Consider the following 15,856-nt stretch of genomic DNA (forward strand, 5'->3'; position numbering starts at 1 on the left):
TGACGATTTTGCAAACAATGCTTCATCTTCAAGAATATTCACAGAAAGGACTTCTTGACAAATGTAAGTTTCTGATAACTTTCATACCACTGAACTGGGTAAGAAATCAGAGAGTTTAGTGGAGAAAAGGGAACCCACCTACATTGTTGGTGGGAATGTAAATTGGTGCAACAGCTATAGAGAACAGTATGGAGGTTCCTTAAAAAGCTAAAACTAGAACTACCATATGGGCTAGCAATCCCACTTCTGGGCATATATCTGGACAAAACTATAATTCAAAAAGACACATGCACCCCAATGCTCATTGCAGCACTGTTTACAATGGCCAAGACATGGAAGCAACCTAAATGTCCATCGACAAATGAATGGATAAAAAAGATGTGATATAACGGAATACTACTCAAACATAAAAAAAGAATGAAACAATGCCATTTGCAGCAACATGGATGGACCTAGAGATTATCACAATGAGTGAAGTAAGTCAGACAGAGAAAGACAAATATCAAATGTAGCACTTATATGTGGAATCTAAAATATGATACTCATTTGTATCATGTTGTCATATCTAATATTTAAGACTTTATTTACAAAACAGAAGCAGACTCACAAAAATAGAAAACAAATTTATGGTTACCAAAGGGAAAAGGGGGTGAAGGAGGGATAAATTAGGAGTTTGGGGTATTAGATACCAACAACTATACATAAAAGAGATAAACAATAAGGTCCTACTGTATAACACAGGGAATTGTTATCAGTATCCCTGTACTGTATAGCACAGGGAGTTATACTCAATATTCAATAAGCCATAATGGAAATCACTTTGTTATACACCAGAAGCTAACACAACACTGTAAATCAACTATACTTTAATTAAAAAATTAAAAAAAAAAAAAAAGCTACGGAGAGGTGATTTGGCAAAATGATTCTAAAATGCATATGGAACTTTAAAGCTGCTAGAATAGCTATAAAAAATCTTAAAACATAATAAAAAAAATAGATGTAACCTGCCAGGCCAGATATCCATCAATTTTTTTAAAGTGTGCTATTATACTCTAAGAAACAAATATACCAATAGATCTGAAAAGTTCCATGAAAGAGACCAGAGCATTTTATAGGAATATGTCATATTTTAAAGTGGCATGGCTAAGGAAACAGACTATTAAAATATAAATGATTAAGGAACAAGTTGTTATAAATACGGCATAACAAAGGTAAAAATAAATTTCAGATAGCTTATACAATTAATAAATTTGTGCTCCTCTTCAGACTTCTTGCATTCCTCAGTAATCTAATATTTGTTCTATATTTTTATGTGATTACCTTTATAAGTTGATAGTTTACATAATCTCTGATGATACATCCACGTTCTTAAGTGCCTATGGGACAGCTTAATATGAAATGTCCCACAGCAAAATATTATTTCTTAAACCAAAGTTTGGGCATATGAGTATTTGTTTCTTTTTTAAAATAATTCTACATATGTTATAAATGATTTATATGAATTTAATACATAACTTAGATATACGTTTAAATAAAAAAGGAGAGGAAAAGAGAAAATGTTTTGAAAAATTACAATGAGAGGAATTAAAAAAAAACTAATTATTTAAGGCAATGTAGTAACACATGAAATAGGTATTTTAAAAACATATCCCAGAGTTTTGGTGAATAGAAGTCAGTGGATTCCTGAAATTAAAAAAAAAAAAATTCTACTATTTTCTTCTTTATATTATCACTTATTTTTATTGTAAATATGCATTACTTTTGTAATCAGAAGACATATCCAGGGGACCCTTAAACAACACAGGGGCTGGGGGCACCAACCCTTCGTGCAGTTGAAAATCCCTGTATAAATTTATAGTTGGTCCTCTGTTTCTGCAGTTCTGCATCCCTGGATTCAAGCAACCTAGGATCATGTAATACTGTAGTAGTAATACATATTTAGTGAAAAACATCTGCATGTAAATGGACCTGAACAGTTCAAATCCGTGTTGTTCAAGGGTCAGCTATACATACATAAAGCTGATTTTATTTTTCCAGAATATCTTAAAAATTTCTAGCTGAAAGCTGTTAGAAGCCTCTTTTGCCTCCTTTCTTTCACATTTTAAAGCTGAAGCTAAGTATTTCTTTTTGAAACAAAACTTTTTACTTACCATTATTTTTACTAATTGTTTTTTGATTCCCCTAAAATCTAAGAAACTAAAATTTTTATATTAAATAGCCCACTGACTATTATACACACACTTTTCTAGCTAAAGAATTCTCATGGTGAGGAACTAAAAGATATGGACTTAAAGGAATTAAATGTTTATAACCTTGCATTTTTGCCTGCTAGCAACATGTCTGAAAAAGTGTGGAAGTAAGTGGAATTCAAATGATTAACACCCTTTTGCTCCAGTTCACATTTAAACAAGTTACTGACGTGCTGTCACTTCCTGTTTTTTTGGCTCTTAACAAATTCTCTGAATTGGTAGCAGATTTTTATGTCATCTATTTTTATGTTCTGCTTATCAGATGGAAGGACAATGACAAAAAAGTTGAAGTTACTCTGAAATGGTTAGAGACATGAGGAAAAGTGAGAGGTAAAATAATATATAGTACCTTTCCACCATTCAAAGTGTTGAGGATTTAAAAGTTTTTCTACATGTTGACACTTCATAGGTATTGTATACAAAAAATTCCATGCTCTTTTATTTGCAAAATTAAAAAACAGACAAGATTTTCTCAAGAAGTATTAATAAGTGGAAAGTTAGTGGAGATATTTGCCATTTTTGAATAATCTTTCTGGACCAGGTTCTAGAAAAATATAAAAGCCACTTAACAAGTTTCTTATCAATTATTGTGTTTAGGTTGTCCCCTATAGAAATGACAGTTTCAATAATTTATTTTCATGTTGCTCTATCTTTAATACCACAAAATGTTCTTCATTTATTCAAAAAATATTGTTTGATCATCAGACAAAACCAAAACATACAATTAGAAGAAATAGTTCGATATAAAAGAAACATAAAACATACTTTCTCTGCCCTCAATATGTTAATATATTTTAATGATAAATTGGAACCACTTTATGAAAGTGTTTTTAATCAGGTGGTTTGTGATAATTTTCTTGCAATCACTGATCATTAATAATATTTGATTAATACTAATCCAGTTGCATATAGACTTTTAAAAATTTATTTTATTGAAGTATAGTTAATTTACAATGTTATGTTAATATCTGCTGTATGGCAAAGTTATTTAGTTATACATATATATATATATATATATATATATATATATACATTCTTTTTCATATTCTTTTCCATTTATGGTTTATCACAGGATACTGAATATAGTTCCCTGCGCTATACAGTAGGACCTTCTTGTTTATCCATTCTATATAAAATACTTTGCATCTGCTAATCCCAAACTCCCAATCCATACCTCCCTCACTGCCCCCCCTCCTCCTTGGCAATCACAAGTCTTTTCTGTATGTCTGTGAGTCTGTTTCTGTTTCATAGATAAGGTGTGTCATATTTTAGATTCCACATATAAGTGATGTCATATGGTATTTGTCTTTCTCTGACTTACTTCACTTAGTATGACAATATCTAGTTGCATAAATTCTGGCCTATTTGAGAGTACTCTGAGAATCATCATCCTTCAATAAACGAATAAAGCTCTCAGGCTGCTTCTCCTGGAGCAGCACTGCTCAAAAGAGAAGCATCCCCAAAGGCAATTAATACTTGCAATTCTGTGTCTACCTTTTTGACTTCGGAGTTTAGTCTGAAACCACTCTTCACAGTGTCAGAACTCACAGGGAATTTCCCCTGACCAGCATTAGATGGGCTTCTCGTTATATGCCAGCTTCTGTCACTGTGGAGGATAGCAGCCTGTCTCCTGAAGTGCTCCTAAAGGCCCCAAAAGAATAGTACATACATCATTTTGACTATATTTTGAGGGAGGCTGTCTCACACAAATGCTGAAAAACTGGTAAAAACTTGCTCAGTCATTGTTACATAACACTCAGGCAAAACAGACAAGGTGAATTATAAAATAAAACATACATTTGGACTTTGTTTCCTCATTAACTGAAGGCTTCCGCTTGTTATGTCTTAGAGCATATAAAATATAAATATTTTTAAATTTTATTTTATTTACTTTTTTATACAGCAGGTTTTTATTAGTTACCTATTTTATACATACTGGTGTATACATGTCAATCCATATCTCCCAATTCATCCACCACCACCCCCGCCTCCACTTTCCCCTCCTTGGTGTCCATACGTTTGTTCTCTACATCTGTGTCTCTATTTCTGCCCTGAAAACCGGTTCATCTGTACCATTTTTCTAGGTTCCACATATATGCATTAATATATGATATTTGCTTTTCTCTTTCTGACTTACTTTACTCTGTATGACAGTCTCTAGATCCATCCACATCTCTACAAATGACCCAATTTCGTTCCCTTTTATGGGTGAGTAATATTCCATTGTATATATGTACCACATCTTCTTTATCCATTCATCTGTCGACAGGCATTTAGGTTGCTTCCATGTCCTGGCTGTTGTAAATAGTGCTGCAGTGAACACTGGGGTGCACGTGTCTTTTTCAATTATGGTTTTCTCTGGGTATATGCCCAGTAGTGGGATTGCTGGGTCATATGGTAATCCTATTTTTAGTTTTTTAAGGAACCTCCATACTGTTATCCATAGTGGCTGTATCAATTTACATTCCCACAAACAGTACAGGAGTGTTCCCTTTTCTCCACACCCTCTCCAGCATTTGTTGTTTGTAGATTTTCTGATGACGCCCACTCTAACTGGTGTGAGGTGATACCTCACTGTAGTTTTGATTTGCATTTCTCTAATAATTAGTGATGTTGAGCATATTTTCTTGTGCTTTTTGGTCATCTGTATGTATTCTTTGGAGAAATGTCTATTTAGGTCTTCTGCCCATTTTTGGATTGGGTTGTTTTTTTAATATTGAGATGCATGAGCTGTTTATATATTTTGGGGATTAATCCTTTGTCCGTTGATTCATTTGCAAATATTTTCTCCCATTCTGGGGGTTGTCTTTTTGTCTTGTTTATGGTTTCCTTTGCTGTGCAAAAGCTTTGAAGTTTTATTAGGTCCCATTTGTTTATTTTTGTTTTTATTTCCATTACTCTAGGAGGTGGATCAAACAAGATCTTGCTGTGATTTATGTCAAAGGGTGTTCTTCCTATGTTTTCCTTTAAGAGTTTTATAGTGTCCAGTCTTACATCTAGGTCTCTAATCCATTTTGAGCTTATTTTTGTGTATGGTGTTAGGGAGTGTTCTAATTTCATTCTTTTACATGTAGCTGTCCAGTTTTCCCAGCACCACTTGTTGAAAAGACTGTGTTTTCTCCATTATATATCCTTGCCTCCTTTATCATAGATTAGTTGACCATAGGTGTGTGGGTTTATCTCTGGGCTTTCTATCCTGTTTCATTGATCTCTATTTCTGTTTTTGTGCGAGTACCATATTGTCTTAATTACTGTAGCTTCGTAGTATAGTCTGAAGTCAGGGAGTCTGATTCCTCCAGCTCTGTTTTTTCCCTCAAGGCTGCTTTGGCTATTCGGGGTCTTTTGTGTCTCTATACATATTTTAAGGTTTTTGTTCTAGTTCCGTAAAAAATGCCACTGGTGGGCTTCCCTGGTGGTGCAGTGGTTGAGAATCTGCCTGCTAATGCAGGGGACACGGGTCTGAGCCCTGGTCTAGGAGGATCCCACATGCCGCGGAGCAACTAGGCCCGTGAGCCACAACTACTGAGCCTGCGCGTATGGAGCCTGTGCTCCGCAACAAGTGAGGCCGCGATAGTGAGAGGCCCGTGCACCGTGATGAAGAGTGGCCCCCGCTTGCCACAGCTAGAGAAAGCCCTCGCACAGAAACGAAGACACAACACAGCAAAAATAAATAAATAAATTAATAAACTCCTACCCCCAACATCTTCTTAAAAAAAAAAAAAAAGGGTGTTGAATTTTGTCAAAAGTGTTTTCTGCATCTATTGAGATGATCATATGGTTTTTGTTCTTCAATTTGTTAATATGGTGTATCACATTGTGTGATTTGCATATACTGAAGAATCCTTACTTCCCTCCCTCCCTCACTCACTTCCTTCCATCCTCCCTCCCTCCCTCCCCTCTTCTTTCCTTCCTTCCTTTCTCCCTCCATCCTCCCTCCCTCCCTCCCTCCCTCCCTCCCTTCCTTCCTCCTCTCTCTATTTCTTTGTTTCCCTCTTCATCCCCTTCACCCCTTCACCCACTTCTCTTAACCCCTGCCTCTAACAACCACCAATCTGTCTCTGTACCTATGAACCTGTTTTGGGGTTTTTGTTTTTTTCTTAGACTCCACAGAGAAATCATATTTGTCTTTCTCTGTCTGATTTATTTAGTTAGCAAAATGCTGTCAATATCTATCCATGTTGTTGCAAATGGCCAGAATTCATTGTTTTTATGGGTGAATAATATATGTATGTATGTATGTATCATAATTTCTTTACCTATTCATCATCGATGAACACTTAGGTTGTTTTCCTATCTTGGCTATTGTAAATAATTCTGCAATGAACATGGGGCTGCATAAATTTGTTCAAGTTGGTGTTTTCATTTCCTTTGTATAAATGCGTAGAAGTGGAACAGCTGCATCATGTGGTAGTTTTGTTTTCGGTTTTTTTTTTTACAAACCTCTATACTGTTTTCCATAGTAGCTGTACCAATTTACAGTCCCACAAACGTTTCGTTTTTTAATAAAAGAAATAATACGAAAGTGAGTTTTACATAAATATCTGATGCAAAATATTATACTAGACCAAAGTAAATTTTTATGAAGCTTCTCTCATAGTAAAACACCCCCGTTTTTCTTTCCTTTTTTTTCCTGAGCTTCATTTCTTCTTAAAATACCCATGTGACTAATTTAAAAAATGACCTCAGTTTGAAGGATCTGGCATTTTCTTTTCTTAGCTCTTTCTATACCTAAGAGTAATCCAAGAATTAACTTTTCTCCTCAAGTAAATGATTCAGGATGTTACACTGCTGAATTTTCCAAGACCTTAGAGCAAAAACAAATATGTTAAAACTCCTCATCTAATAAGTAACCATACAGGAAATATGTGATAATATAAAATCTATGCTTCTAAACTTTCACTCCTTCTCCATCTCTCTCCCTCCCCTATCCCTTTCTTTGTCTCTCTATATACATTCATACATACACACACATCAGGAAACCTTCAGGTAAAATATCTTCATTTCCTGTTTTAATGGTAGATATATAGTAAATTCAGAAAACAAGCATTATAAAAATTATATTCATTTTGGAGTTTATTGCACACAAACATTTGAAATTATCCTTAGTAACATATTTCTAAAAAAAGAAACTTTACTTTCTTAGTAGTTTTTTTTTTTTTTTGAGAGGGATTTTAGAGGTATAAATATTGTCTTATAGCCATAGGGAAAGTGTCAGTTTTCTCAATTTGGTAAATAATTTTCACACTGTAGAAAATTAGTAGAATCTACAAGTGGCAGATAGTCTTCAAATATTTTCAAATAAGAGAAAAATCCCATTCTATCATATTCAGTACTTTGATCCTATTGAATGATAGAGGATACCTAAAACATGAATAATTTGATCTCTTGGAGTTTCTGTCATGAGAGATGCACTATCTTAGCACAGTGCCTAATTCATAATGGGTGTTTGATATCTGCTTGCTGAAAGAATAATAGATCTATTTTACATAGGGTAAAATGAGCCAAAGAGATTCATAAAACAGTGCCAGGGAAATTGATGCCATGCAGACATGGCATCAGAACACAGAGAATACAGAAGCACATGTTAGTAACATCACTGGATAAATTAGGCCTTGGAAACTATCCCTACTGTACTTACTTATTGATACTAATGGGATATTTAATGGTCAGTGCTTTGTGACACCTTGTCCATTTTCTCCTATTGAGAGTGAATTGGTATTGCATGTTGATGGGGCAAATATTTTATTTCCCCCATTTTGGGGATGTCTAGGGGATGCTTACTATTACCAATGAGGTGTGACCAACGTTTTGGGGGATATATCAGGAGACGAAATAACCTGATAAAAAGTGATATATGTTTCTATGGGTTGACCTTCATAATTTAACACTTTTTTTTTGATTTAATGAAACTTTGCAATTTTTACACATCCCCCCAGAAACAGAGTATCATGATATGTTTTCCATTTAGAGCTCATGATCTGATGCATGTCATATTTTATGTTCTATCATAGTTCCTAGACTTCTTAAAGTTATCATAAAGTTATGGTGGGAGGTTAGGTTGGGAAACAAAAGTATCCTCTACATGTCCATTCTGATCCCCTCCTGCTATGACCTTAGAGCAGGTGTTGTGCTGAGCACAGTGGATATGTAGACATAAGCTCTTGAGAAAAGTCATTTCACATAATATGGAAAAAGCAACTGTGTCCACTTTGCCAAATATGGGAAAGGCAAATAACTCAATCTAGCCTCATTTTTATCACAGTACAATCAGGTTTATGATCTGTATGTGTGCATATCAACCTAGGTTGAGAATATAAATTGTGCTCCTATAATTGAACGTTTGCTGGACCTCTAGTAACTATAGAATACTTATTGGACCTTAATGGGGCAGAATCACCTAATAATCACATTCATAATGAGGCGCTTACCTACTGATTCTCTTAATCACATGTGGCACACAGGTATTTTATCCTTAATGGAAGTGTAAGGTATGCTGCAGTCTATGATAGATCATACTAATTAGTCTCAATGAAATTAAAAAAACACAACTGGAAAAGTTCATTTAACAATGTGTGTGTACATGAATCTCACTCCGTTTATACCTTATGAACAAAATTAAGAATCAATAGCTCCACTCTGTCATATATGTCTTTTGCTTTTGTTCCAAAATAGAAAAAGGGAATTTGAGGTTTATGAAAGGGAAAATACTGTTTTACATCAGTGTCAACTGGAAGAAAATGGAGTAGAGGGGAACTTTATGTATACTTTTTTACATACATAATTTACACATTGAAAAGAATCTGGAAGTGCAGTTCTAACTAATACTTACTCCAGGGAATAATCTCTTGTAACAGAAAATGATGTGTATGATGTAAATTTTGGCTATTAATTTAATATGTGTGCAATTCTTACATGTAAATCTGCTGTAAGAAATTAGACATTTTTTTAAACTTTCCTTCTTTCCTAAGTTTCTCTTCTTTTCTTTTGAGTCTGTCCTAGTTACTAAACCAGAACTATCTCCAAAGGGATATATTGAAAATTGTTATGCATGTTATGCCAGCTTTTAAAATGTCACACAATAGACCCATGCAAATATAGACTACTGATCTTTAACAAAGGAGCAAAGACAATACAATGGAGCAAAGACAGTCTATTCATAAAATGATGCTGAAACAATACTCATGTGCAAAAAAAAAAAATTTAGACCAGACCTTACACCTGTCACAAAAAATAACTCAAAATGGATTACAGAACTAAATATAATACACAAAGCTGTAAAACTCCCAGAAAATAACATAATAGAAAATCTGTATGACCTTGGCTTTAGTGGTGACTTTTAAAATGCAACATCAAAGATACAATCCATGAAAGAAATAGTTTATGCTAACACATATATATGGAATCTGAAAAAAAAAAAAGGTTCTGAAGAATCTAGGGGCAGGACAGGAATAAAGACACATGTAGAGAATGGACTTGAGGACAAAGGGAGGGGGAAGGGTAAGCTGGGATGAAGTGAGAGAGTGGCATGGACACATATACACTACCAAATGTAAAATAGGTAGCTAGTGGGAAGCAGCCACATAGCACAGGGAGATCAGCTCGCTGCTTTGTGACCACCTAGAGGGGTGGGATAGGGAAGGTGGGAGGGAGACACAAGAGGGAGGAGATATGGGGATATATGTATATGTATAGCTGATTCACTTTGTTATAAAGCAGAAACTAACACACCATTGTAAAGAAATTATACTCCAATAAAGATGTTTAAAAAAATAATTAAAAATAAATAAATAAAATGGAGGGTAGGAGGATACTGGTACTAATTTTGCACAGCTGCTCTCAGCTCTGCCTCTAATTAAAAAAAGAAAAGAAAAGAAAAGAAATAGTTAATAAACTGGGCTTCATTAAAATTAAAAACTCATGCTCCATGAAAGACAATGTCAAGAAAATGAAAAGACAAACCACAAACGGAGAAACAACATTTGAAAGACACATATCTGATAGAGGACTATTATTCAAGATATACAAAGAACTCTTAAAAAAAAAGATTCAAAAATGGGCAAGTATACATACAGATGGCAAATAAACATATGAAAAGATGCTCAAGGTCATATGCCATCAGGGAAATGCAAATTAAAACAACAGTGAAATACCACTACCAACTATTAAAATGGCTAAAATCCAAAACACTGACAACACCAAATGCTGACAAGGATGTGGAACAACAGGAACTTTCATTCATTGTTGATGGGAATGTAAAATGGTACAGCCACTTCGGAAGACTGTTGGGCAGTTTCTTACAAAACAAAACATAAGCTTACCAGAGGATTCAGAAATTTCACTTACTGGTATTTACCCAAATAAGTTAAAAATTTACGTCCACACAAAATGCCTGACATGGATGCTTATAACAGCTTTATTCATAATTGCCAAACTGTGGAAGAAACCAAGATGTCTTTCAGTAGATGGATAAATGGATAAACTGTGGTACACCCAGACAATGGAATATTATTCAATACTAGTGGTCATGATTGTGCAGTTCATTATTTATTTGTATGGTTAGATACCACTAATATAAAATAATGTACTTAAACTTCTGTTCTTACCGCACCTACCTTAGACATTTTCTTTAAATGTTCTACTATTTAAGATGAAAATTTTAGAGCACCTACCTTTTCCTATAAACTCTTTTCACCATTTATACTTGCAACATTTTTTTACTGTACCTTTGCTTGATACCTTTGTTTGCATTCTGTTCCATGGTGACATGTAAGTCTTCTGGCTTTCTCTAAAGTTTATTTCCAAATTCTAAAAAATATAGATACCATATATATTATATATACTATAAATTATGTTAAAATTTTATATAGATTATATTAATAATATACTTATAAATTATACATATAAAATTACATACATATAGAAATTACCATGTGAATTTTTTAACAGCAGAGCTTATTAGTATGTTAGAATTACTTTCCTTCTCTTTAGACCCATCACAACTTCTGTTCCACTTAAAGAAAATGTTTCTAGCATCACAGCAAAATCTATTTTTTTCTTACTCTCTGCCACTTGCTTAAATTTAAATCACTTTTAATATGTGTTCTACATGTAGATAATGATGTTTTTCTACATATTTTGTTTCCTGAGTCTTTTAATTGCCCTTATTTTCTATTTACAAAAGAAAAATGAATCTTCCCATATCCACTATATATGTACCCTATCTAGAATTTCACGTACACTTCCATCCATTTCCCCAAGACAGTCCCTCCTATACTTTTCAAACTCCTGCTTTACTAAGATCTGAGACAGCACAGCTGTCATTCTAAAATTTCATTTCATCATATTCCTATCTCCAATTCACTGTTTCCTGGATCCCAGGTTATTTTCCTTTTTGATTTTACTCATTTGCTTTGAAGAAGTAACTTCCTAAAAATGATTGTCTTCTAGTTTCCTATTACGTTTTAATTCTAATTAGATTTTTCTAATTTTTCCTTTTAAGATTTATTTTCTTTTGTTGATATTGGTCTGTACCTCAAATTATATTTCTCCCACCATTGTGGCATTAACATTTTCCTTTAGTTTTTTTTTTTTTTTTCCCTCTCTCATGCTGCTGGTCTTAATTGATTGGGTGTTCATAGCAAAAATGAAGGACCCAGTTGATGTGTTTCCTACTAGGTTATTGTCGGTTTTTCTCCCTTTATGTAGGTAATGCCAGAGTGAAGAGTACTCAACTCTGGTGCTTAACGCCAATATTAAGAACCAAAGAGTTCACTAAATTTCTTTGCAGAAAATCCCTTTATTTTTTGACTAGGGAGTAAAAAACTGGTTGCTTGCTGTAGTATTAAGGAAGCTGTGTAGGATGGTTGAACTGTCTAGGTGTTTTGTAGTTAAACACAGCGTTAATGCTCCTTTTCTAACCCCCCCCCACCCTGCCCATTTCTTGGACCCAGGATCTCAAAGCATTTTCACCTAAGCTGTATATATCATGGACAGTGGCTTACTTTCTCATTTCACCCATCAATTTACTTTGCATATTCCATTTTCTAGAAATTTATTGAGATTTCTCATCTGCTGATAACCACATGGTATGTTTTTGTTTGGGTTACGGGATTGTTCCTTTTTATAGTTTTCACCGAATGACAATGGGGTTTCCAAAGGGAGAGGAGACAAATGCTTGCTCTCCAGCCATGATTTAAATAGAAAATTTAATTTTTATATTTTTATTTTAAACAGAAAAAATGTCAACATGTGTAAATCCAATATATGTATACAATTTTCTATTATAAAAAATAAAGTTTACCCTATTAACTTGCCCACTAAAAGTTATCATATCAAAATACATTATTTTTAAAGTGATGTTTTGAAATTAACGTATGTTACTTTTAAATACAAAGATGAGTAAGGACTCTCTTTGTAATCAGTTTACTTGGGGGAAGACCAGCCCTTCTGAAGTGTTATATCTAATTTGGAAATTATTGTGTAGGATAATAAAATATATCTTGCTAAAAAATTCCTTCAAAGTATTTTCCCCGGAAGAATCTTGACTACTTCAGGGCATGGCATGCAATTTGATAGTTCTTTTTTGCTTTCTTTACAATAGAGTTCATAGATCAAGTTGATGGACCATCAAACATTAATTAGTTATTATATAAACACATTTAGCAGCTGCATTTATCCCATAAACAAAGGTAGGTCAAATATGTCATCACAAAAATGGATCTAAATTAGTTGTATATAGACTGTAATTCATTATTCAGATATGAAAAATGATTTTTGGTAATGAATTTCTCATATAACTCATCAAGTTTATTTTCTAAACTCTGAAGAAACCATTAATTTGCCTTGTTATAATAATCTATTTTACTGGGTCTTTCAGAACTACCTATATGGCCACTAATGACTTGGAATATAAAAGTCATCTCATGTTCCACCTATTCCTAGTTTTATTTTCATTAATCATTATGAAATCATGGAAGCACTGACATTTTTCTACACAAATCAACAGCTGAGAGCAACCATAAAGAACAATATGTGTAAAGCTGAAAAGCCCTTCTCAGAGAGGAATGAAAAGGCAACTCCCCACTATGGCAACTGTTTAGCAAGGAGGGCTTTAAGACTGACTTTCCAAAAGTTACGTACATGTTAGGTATTCTCAGTGCTCTGAAAATTCAGAACTCCAAGAAACTATAACTCTTCGTTGGGAAGGACATGTACCAAAGCCAGGTGTTAGTCTGGCATTTCCAGTAGTAACATTTGGCCCCATAATACCATGACACTAGCACACAGGACCCCACCAATTCATGACGATCAGTTTTCTGTTCAATTACCTGGGCTTTTTTTGGTCTGACAATTACTTTATTTTTAAACACGGTGATTATAGTTTAATGAAAATGTGGGCTCTTAAAATAATGACCATTGCTATGCACTTAATCTTGATAATGGTTTTCTGACATTTATCTGGGATCCATTTGTATATTTATAAAAGTTCAGTTGCTGTACTCAGGTATATTCTTAACATGATTGTTTACTTTCCTTAATTGTCACTAAAAGTTTGATGACAGGTTATTTACATTTTAACTTTGCCTTTGTTTGAGCTATTACCTCCATAACTTTATTAGCTATCCAAAGGAGATTTTTCCCAGATACTAAAAAATAGGGAGAATGTGTGAGATAGATAGAACCTCAAAAACTGCAGTAAATTGCACAAAAACATGCACTATGAAGACTATAAAAGCATAGTGAGAACTTTAACATCATAAAGGCCATGTTTACATGTGGTTGATATTTCCATTAATTAAAAAAAAAAAATTTGGGCTTCCTAGGTGGCGCAGTGGTTGGGATTCCGCCTGCCGATGCAGGGGACGCGGGTTCGTGCCCTTGTCGGGGAAGATCCCACATGCCGCGGAGTGGGTGGGCCCGTGAGCCATGGCCGCTGAGCCTGCGCGTCCGGAGCCTGCGCTCCGCAACGGGAGAGGCCACAACAGTGAGAGGCCCGCGTACCGCAAAAAAAAAAAAAAAAAAAAAATTTACTGTTGTTTATGGGTGGGGAGAGAGGGCTTTGAAAAAAAATATTATTTTCAAATAGTACTTAATGAAGACAGAATATAATATTAAAATCATTCAGCTTACTATCCTTGCAGTGAGAATTTTAATGTGCATACAGGACTACCAACAGTTTTGTTTATGGTGTAGAATATAAAATTTAGTGCTTTTTGCCCCTAATGCTATTTAGCAACAACCCAGCATCTATTCTAGGCACTGGAGATCTAGCAATGCATCAATCAGACATGGTCTCTGTCTTCATGGAGCCTTGAGGTAGTACATTTTCCTAGGTTGATGCTTTTCCCCATAATGTTTTATACAATACTCTTATCTGCCTTGTATCTACCTGTCAAACACATGTGGTAAGGTATGTTTTAAGTTGTATTTCTCCTGTGAAATATACCTGAGATCAATTCTCCTCAGCCCTTAAATGTTCCTCAATATAAACTGTATAAAATACTATGATTTCAACTGAGATGCAGTATAGTAGTTTCAGGGAAGGAACTATAGTTCTCAGATCTGAATATTACTTCTGCCACTTACTTTGGCGATATTTTATTTAACCACTTTGTTTACTCAGGCTTCTTATACACAAAAGGAAGAAATAAGAATACCTGTTTCATAAGATATTGTGAGGATAAACTGGGTTATACAGTGTATAAGCAAAGCATGCGGGAAAATGCTGTCACAAAGCACTAAAGAATGTTAGTTATAATTCTATTTATTTTACTACCCTTACTATTCATAGTATTATCCTTGTGGAATGGTTTTGTTCTCCAGGGAAAAGTGTCGTTGTTAGAAAAGAAGTAATATTTACTCATTATTGTACTACAAATGCCTACCACAGTTCTTAGCACTAAGTGATGCTCAAAAAAATTATCAGAAACCATCAGGGCAGTATGTTCAATTCACTGAAAACACTGCAGTAACTTTGTGGTACAAATCATTATCTCCCAGTCTGATAGACTGAGCCTACCAAAAAATCAATTTTCAAAATATTTTGGTTCATAAGATTATCTTCTATCCTCTAAATTTGAGATCTAATTGCTTATTTGCTCATCTGAAATTACATATTGTTTCTTCAGCATCTGAGTCAAACTCAGGTATCCTAGCTATAGAGATGCATTACTACTCAGTTTTTGTTGTATCCTTATAATCATGATGACAACACACCAGTTTTTCCTAAACATCATGATATTCAGCCCATATAAAATTAAGGTACAAACATAGAATAAAACATACTATCCATTTGATAGATTCTTTTTGTTCCTCTTCTAGGTAATCACTGTAAAATTACTAGTACAGGAAGACTAAACTCCATTACACAAAGAGCCCCCATTGAAATAAGACAAACTTGGCATCGTACAAGTAAAATCTATGCCCTTATTTAAAAAAACAACCCTGAGTGTATCTGTTGTGAAAGTCACCTCTAAACATTATAAAATTTAATAAGAAGTTTAATAAAAATATGCAATATGCTTAAGAATTATCTGTCTTATGTTGAAAGCCAATATGTAGAAATGATGATGAAGACAGCAATGCTGATGATAAAGATAATAATGTTG

General features: G+C 34.1%; 1 long non-coding RNA gene across 1 annotated transcript in view; it reads right to left on the bottom strand.

The window, feature by feature from the left end:
- Positions 1 to 6,332: 6,332 nt before the first annotated feature.
- The window catches only part of LOC149747231 (uncharacterized), an 83,911-nt gene continuing 74,387 nt past the window's right edge, over positions 6,333 to 15,856 (bottom strand). Inside the window, exon 2 of the long non-coding RNA XR_016388055.1 lies at positions 6,333 to 11,054. This is a non-coding gene — a long non-coding RNA (uncharacterized LOC149747231). The remainder of the gene's footprint in view (positions 11,055 to 15,856) is intronic.

Source organism: Delphinapterus leucas, chromosome 16 (assembly GCF_059928025.1).
Source record: "Delphinapterus leucas isolate spDelLeu-1000000601 "Yukka" chromosome 16, BTC_Dleu_Yukka2, whole genome shotgun sequence".
NCBI lineage: Eukaryota > Metazoa > Chordata > Mammalia > Artiodactyla > Monodontidae > Delphinapterus > Delphinapterus leucas.